This window comes from Arvicanthis niloticus, chromosome 12 (assembly GCF_011762505.2).
Source record: "Arvicanthis niloticus isolate mArvNil1 chromosome 12, mArvNil1.pat.X, whole genome shotgun sequence".
In the NCBI taxonomy this organism is placed as follows: Eukaryota; Metazoa; Chordata; class Mammalia; order Rodentia; family Muridae; genus Arvicanthis; species Arvicanthis niloticus.
The window spans coordinates 32,748,260-32,755,466 of NC_047669.1; positions in this window are offsets into that span (position 1 = coordinate 32,748,260).

Below are 7,207 nucleotides of genomic sequence, written 5' to 3' on the forward strand. Positions count from 1 at the left end.
TAAGGTTCAATGAAGGAGAAAGAAAACCAGTTAATGAGGTGGTGTGTGTGTGTGTGTGTGTGTTTGTGTATTCGGATAGGGAGGACATGTGTCACCAAAAGTAATGCAATGGCCAGTTTATGCAAATAAAATTGTTCAAAGGATGCTAGACTTTGCAGGAGTCCTGAGGACATTGGGGTTAACAGTTTGGGTGGCAGGGCTGATGAAGACACAAAGGAAGTAACTCTCTCTTGTAGTGGTCCTAGTAGAAGAGTGTCCCCTCACCCATCATATTGAACTGGAAGCCAGGTTATCAAACAGGAAAGGAAGAATGCCATGCTCACATCTTCTAACACTCTAGGCATCCTCGGAATTTTGGAGGCATTTATGAGACGAAGGCTGTTTTTCATTATTATTTGTGTAGCAAGCCAAGTTTGAGTTCATTGTTTTCTAGGCTGGTAAGGCTAAGGGCAAAGCAGGGCAATGTCCAAAAGTCACAAAAAATAACTTCAATCAGGTGAAGTCTCTAGTGACTTTTTTCCTTATAACGACATGGAATTACTTTTCTTCCTAAATGCATCTTTAAATGGAATCTTCTTTGAAATAAAAATATTATAAGATATTAAATCATTTTCAAGTCAGTGAGTATTGTGTTTATTATAATTATATAGAAATTGAAGACCTTTAAATCTTTATATTTATGATACTATTTTATGTTATGAATATATTCTTATTTGGGTATTTATTTACTTGGATAGATGTTATATCTTTGGTTAAATACTTCACTTCCCAAAAGACATTAATTTCATTGTCATGACATAACAGCAGCATTGCAAGACATGACATTCCTCGTGACACTACTGGCTCACAATATTTCCTTGTATTCAAAAAAAGAAAAATAAATTTAAAAAAGCCGGGCGGTGGTGGCGCACGCCTTTAATCCCAGCACTTGGGAGGCAGAGGCAGGCGGATTTCTGAGTTCGAGGCCAGCCTGGTCTACAGAGTGAGTTCCAGGACAGCCAGGGCTACACAGAGAAACCCTGTCTCGGAAAAAAAAATTTTCCTTGTATTCCTAATCTGATATCCCATTACATAGTATCTTCCTTATGGAAGAGAGAAAATCCATGACAGCAGAGGAGCCTGAAAACTCTTGGTGGAATTGAACCTAACTCATCTGCATTTCTTTTCATTCATGTAAGACAAAGCTTAGTAGATTAGCAACACTTACTAATGACATGATCAAATAATTATAGCAAGCAAATAACATGATGGTGCATGGTTTTAATCCCTGAACTCAGGAGTGAAATCAGGTGAACCTCTGTGAATTTGAAACCAGCCTGGCCTACATTGTGAATGCCAGGCTAGCCAAGACTACATATGAAATAATGTCTACTCATCCCAGACAGGGAGCCGAAAACAACCAAAGTACAGATATGACAAAAGTATGACCTGTTTAATGAGCAATTTATTGGGGTTACTTGAATCGATATGAATGAGACGTTAATACAGGAGCAGAAATGACTCAAAGACAGCTACATCACAAAAAGGTATCCTAATATTAGTGACAACTCAGAAAAGAAGGAAACCTGCAGCCCAATGTATGTATAACTTGCAGGCAAGGTAAACAGATAGCGTCCTTTCCAGGGGGCTTAATTGGTCTAAGCCTCTTCCAGACATCTCTGCTGGTTTTTGCCTCTTTCCTGGTGGCTGGATTTATCTGAGTCATCTTTTCAGCTATGCTTCTCTTTGAATGAATCTCAGCATCTTTGCCTGCTTACCTATTGATGGAGGGTCCTATCAGTTTCAGGGACTTCAAGCTATTTTGAATCATTTACTTTCTGTCTTAAGGCAGGAGCTTCCCTATAGGATGGAGTGTTTTGGTCTTAGAGGAAATTAATGCACAACATTACAATGATAAAACTTGAGTGACAGTTAACTAAAAGAAGAGTTAGATTCAAACACCAGTACTTTTATAGTTGATATAATAATCCAAAATACTTACAAATGGCTAATAGGAATCCTGGAATATAATAATATTGGTAGAATTTTTGTCCTACATGAGCAAAATCCTGATTCAGTCCTTAGTAAAATATAAAATCAGATGTAGTTACATATGAATGTAATGTCAGTACCTGGGAAGTGGTGGCAGAAGGACCAGGAGTTTAAGATCATCCTCAGTAATATAGCTAGTTCAAGGCCAGCTAGAGACATACGTCTTGCCGGGGGCATGGGGACACTAAAAATGAAAGCAAATTGGTAGATAGATGATGATGGGTCCATGGAAATAAGTTGGTGGTTTTATTGCTGTTAAGAGCCACCATGATCAAGGCAACTCTTATAAAGGACATTTAATTGGTGCTAGCTTACATGTTCAGAGGTTTAGTCTGCTATCAGGAAGCATGGCAGCATCCAGGCGGACATGGTGCTGGAGAGGAGCAGCTCTTGTAGAAGAGTTTAGCATCTTGGCCCAATGGGAGTCAGAAGAAGAGACTGACTTCCAGGCTGTTAGGAGAAGGGTCTCAAAGCCCACCTTCACAGTGACACACTTCCTCCAACAAGGCCACATTTACTCCAGTAAGATCACACCTTCTTATAGTGCCTGTCCTTGACAGAATCGACACAAGTCAGTAGGAGCAACCAGGACCAGCCTAGATGCCAGATGAAGTTCTCTGCTGTGCATGAATGAAGCAAAAGTCATCTAAGACTCGAAACCAATGTAGCCTTGCAAAGCTAGCTATGCAAGTGCGTTGTCCTGTCAGTTAAGTTCTATTTATACTCCCTCTAAACATCACGTGTCCCTCCATGGGTCTTGCCTCAGCAAAACACCTAAACATCATGTGCCCTTCCACGAATCTTGCCTTAGCCAAACACCGTGGGGGTCTTCCTCAGCAAAATACCAGGCAAGTTTGCATTACATGATGCAACCAGAAACTTCCACTTCAAACTCACAGCATAGAATTTAAACCACGTAAATCATATATTTTTGGAATTTTCTATGTTGTTTTTAGTTTCTGGCTATCTGCAGTTATCCAACATTACAGTGACTAAACTGCAGATGAAGGAAGAATCTCATATATTCAACCATGTCAGATTACCACCTGACACAAGGCGTCTAATCAATCATCTTCTTCACTTCAGATCTACTGTCTAACAACAAGCCTCCCATGGGGTTATTGCAGCAACTCAGGACAACTTTCTTTTACCTTTTCAGTACTATTTCTACTAATGTTTGCTTATAAAAAATGTTTCAGCAAGCATTGTCGAAATCCTGAGCAAATTATACCCACTGGATTCCGTATATAAAATGTATCTTCTTTAAAGTAGGGAGAAAATCAATCAGTTAATGACATTGTTGTTCATTTGGTTGTTTAAACTTCAGATGATAGGCATATGGTTTTCTGTACTTAAACCCTTAAACAAATCACCCACGAACTAATCATTAGCTTTATAAGGGTATATATTCTCACATTTGCTTTGAGATTTTCCAAATTTGTTGTTGTATATGTTATATTAATGATGGTTTTCAGGTTTATATATTGTGAATTTGAATTGCAAAATACATGGTCAAAGTTGACACAGGAGTTACTCCTAGAGAGTAAAAATACAGATGTGGAATTCCCCTATGCTTATGCTGGCTGTCATTGGCTAAAATTTATCATAGTACATTTACTAAAGAATATTGAAATTAAAGACAAGTTGTCACTCATTTCTCATAATACTGTTTTGAGATGTATAGTGTCAGAGATAAAACTCAAGCTAAAAGAGGCTAATTTTAATAGAAAATTATGGGATTAGAATTTGGAACATTAAAACCAAGTCTTCCCATTGTTGCCTCTAAGATGGTGCTCAGGCATAGGGAGACAGGGACTCTTACCTTAGCAGCATTGACCACCTTCAGTGGTCCAGGCTTCAGAAATGGGAGACTAGAACAGCAAATATTTAGTTGGCTTATGAGTCAAGTCCTCCCCCAGATACCCTGCCTTTGTCTATTACAGCTCTTTTCTTTAGAAAGTTGTGGACAGTCTGGCTTTAATATAGTCCGAAGCTAATCCAAAGCAAATGCATCTACTGAAGTTATTTTTCATTCCTTAACATGGGTCTAGTGGCACAATTGTATCAGTTGATACCTGAGACATTGGCTGCCAAACATGTCTGAAAGCCTTCCTTTTCAATAAACTCTCACTTGTCTGTTTCAAACATATCCTTTCTTCATCCGCACCAGCATCCTATCATTCAAATGAGCAATCTGCCTGATTTGTGATTCATAGGTTGGATTTCATTTGACCTACACTTGAGTTGATTCTAGGCCCAGTCTCTTTACATGAACTGGGATCTGACATACTGGACCTAAATGAGGAATGAGGTGGTCATTCCAAGTAGGAGTCAAGGGAAACGGTGTCTGTGTGAACTGGAGATGTTGGAGCTGAATCAGAGACGAGGGTAGAGTCACGATTCAAACCAGGGAGATCTGAATTAAGTATCAGCAATCAGAAACAGGCTAGCTGATAGCAGGAGCTGCTGAGACTTTGTATTTAAGGTTGTAGACCTTGGTGGCTGGCAGCAGAGTGCTCTGTTTTCTGGTTGATCAGTTAGGAGCCAGTCCTGCATCACAATACAGGCTGAATCCAAGTTTCATCTTTCCTGCCCATATGACCTTTATTGAATTGAAATATTTCTCTGGGTTCCTCCCCCCACTTTTTTTTTTTAGAATCCAGCAATCACAGTGCTTGCTCGGAATCTATTATAAAGTCTGTAAAGTCACTAACTGCTGTGGCCTGTAGAAGTGCTTGTCATTTTTAGTAAAGCTGCCTGTGCTTGAGAGCTTTGTATCCTTAGACAATTCATTTCACATTTGATCTTCAGTATCTAGTCCAATAAGAGGTCAACTAGAACCTCTTTAATACCCATCCTATGGAAGCAGCCTAAAATCTATTTTAAATTTATTACTGGCAAAGGAGTTTCATTTTTGAAGATTATCTCCCAGCTACCCTCTAACTTAAGACCAAATTCACAAATTAGATTAAATACCATTATTAAGAAAAAATACTTTTGAAATATTAAGGCCTGCATATATATTTAAATAACCTTGTCAAATTTGCTTTTCCTACAGAGGGCTTTTTATTATTCTTTTTCATTAAAATAAAATATACCTCTGGTTGACTTTCTAAATGTGTTTTCCTTAGACCCATGGCCCGTTGTTAACCATGAATAACCTAATATTAAACTCTGTCCTTCTGAATCCCAGGACTTTGCTACCTCTGAGAAGTCACCTGTGATGATGACAGAGTGGGCACCTCATGTGTTAAATAATAACAGGAAGTTTAAAAGTGTAATGATCCTAGCTCCCCAACAGGAGCCTGTCAGTCACCTTTCTTTGCAGTAATTTTCACTAGGAAATTCTGTGTAGAAAAGAGTGGGGAAAGAACCCCACAAGGCAAATGTCTCCAGGCTCCAGGCTGTGGTAAATAGGGTATCTAATATCCAGAAAATGAATATGCAGCCCCCAGGGAGGTATAGCCATGAAGGGAAATGGATTTTCAGATTAGAAAGTTTAGTACCAGGGAAGAAAGGGAACTAATTTGCAAGAGAAAAGAATAGATGTAGCAGGTTTCCACCCTACTGACAAACTGCCTTTCTATAGCTTTCCCTCTTCTTTTGATTTCAAAAGCTATAGCAGTTGAGGGTTTCCTGTTCCTTTATGTTCAGATAAGCCACCCCTTGCTCTATGAACTAATTATGTTCTAATTTGCTTTGATCTATTATTCAGGCAGTAAATTCTGGCTTCATTGCACCCATAATGTAAAACTCAAATGTAATCACGGTTGCAAAAGGAGATAACATACAGTTGTCCATTTGAGAGAGTCATTTCCTCTTCATTGAGAAGTTTGGTGTGTAATTCACACAATTTCCGTGTTATTTGGGCAGCTGCCCTTGTTGCAAGCCCAGTCCACACTCCATGGTTCTTTTACAGAAGAACTGTGTGAAGGCTCTAGTGACATTTTTATGTATTTGCAACATTATTTTGCCTGCTATTTCATGTGCTATAGTAACCATCAGTTGAAGCATGTTAGAGCATGGCTTATGAATCAATAATTTTACTCAAGTCTACTTGTATATCGTCAACTATATTACTTCAGTTCTTTGGCTACAAATCATTTTTTCTTCTAGTTTGTCTGAACAATTTGGGTTTATGAATTAAACTTCCCTTAGAACCTATAAAATCAATCCTAGTTTATATGTTCAAAGCTAAAAATCTTTTTAGAACAGAAAGTATGTCTATGATTCTTCCTTACTGTACTTCCTACAGAAACATAATTCACATTCTAGTTGTCTTTAGCAAAGAGCATATTCAAAGTCACACGTAAATGAGTTTACAAGTCTCTAAACGGTTCCAGAAACTGAAAGACATTCTGACAACAGAGCAGCTTTTCTTGAAAGTTCCTTCTGTTACCCTCACCTTGTCTCCCTTTCTTCTCTACCCCTTTTATCGCTCCGCTTAAGTGCATGTGTGGACTCTGCCCCTGGGCTACTCCAGCTGCAGACCGCATCTGGACATAAAAGCAGTACCATGAGGGGACAGTTTTAAGGCATATAGAATCTTTTTAGGAATTTGTCTCTAGACTCAGTAAGAAGCAATCCATTTGATTAGTTTCTCTCTTCACTCAACATTTTAGTGCACGCACAAGCTCATCATTCCAAAGAGTCAACTATCAATTACAAAGTTTATTTCTTTATAGGTCTTAAGGATTTACTTTCACCTGTTCATTCTCATTTTTTTTCCTGCATTGTAGAACCTTTTATAAACATTTCCCTGGTAGGATACCAGTGTTATTCTAGAGAAGGAAGAAATTAAAGCCTGATGAGATGGCTCAGCAGGTAAAGATGTTTGCAGCCTAACAATGCAGGCCAGACAGCCTGTGTTCAGTCATTGGAACTCATATAATGTGGGAGGAGAAAATCAGCCCCACAAAGTTTTTCTCTCTCTCTCTCTCTCTCTCTCTCTCTCTCTCTCTCTCTCTCTCTCTCTCTCTCTCTCATATGCTTGCTGGGCCATAGTTCCTTTACCACATATATACACGCCCCATACACATGCCCACACACACTCACTCACACAAACTCACACTCAGTAATAGTAGTAGTCATAGCAGCAGCAGCAGCAGCAGCAATAGACATAAAATTTCTTAAAATACAATTGCCATTTTCTAGCACTTGTTTTACCAGCCAGGGC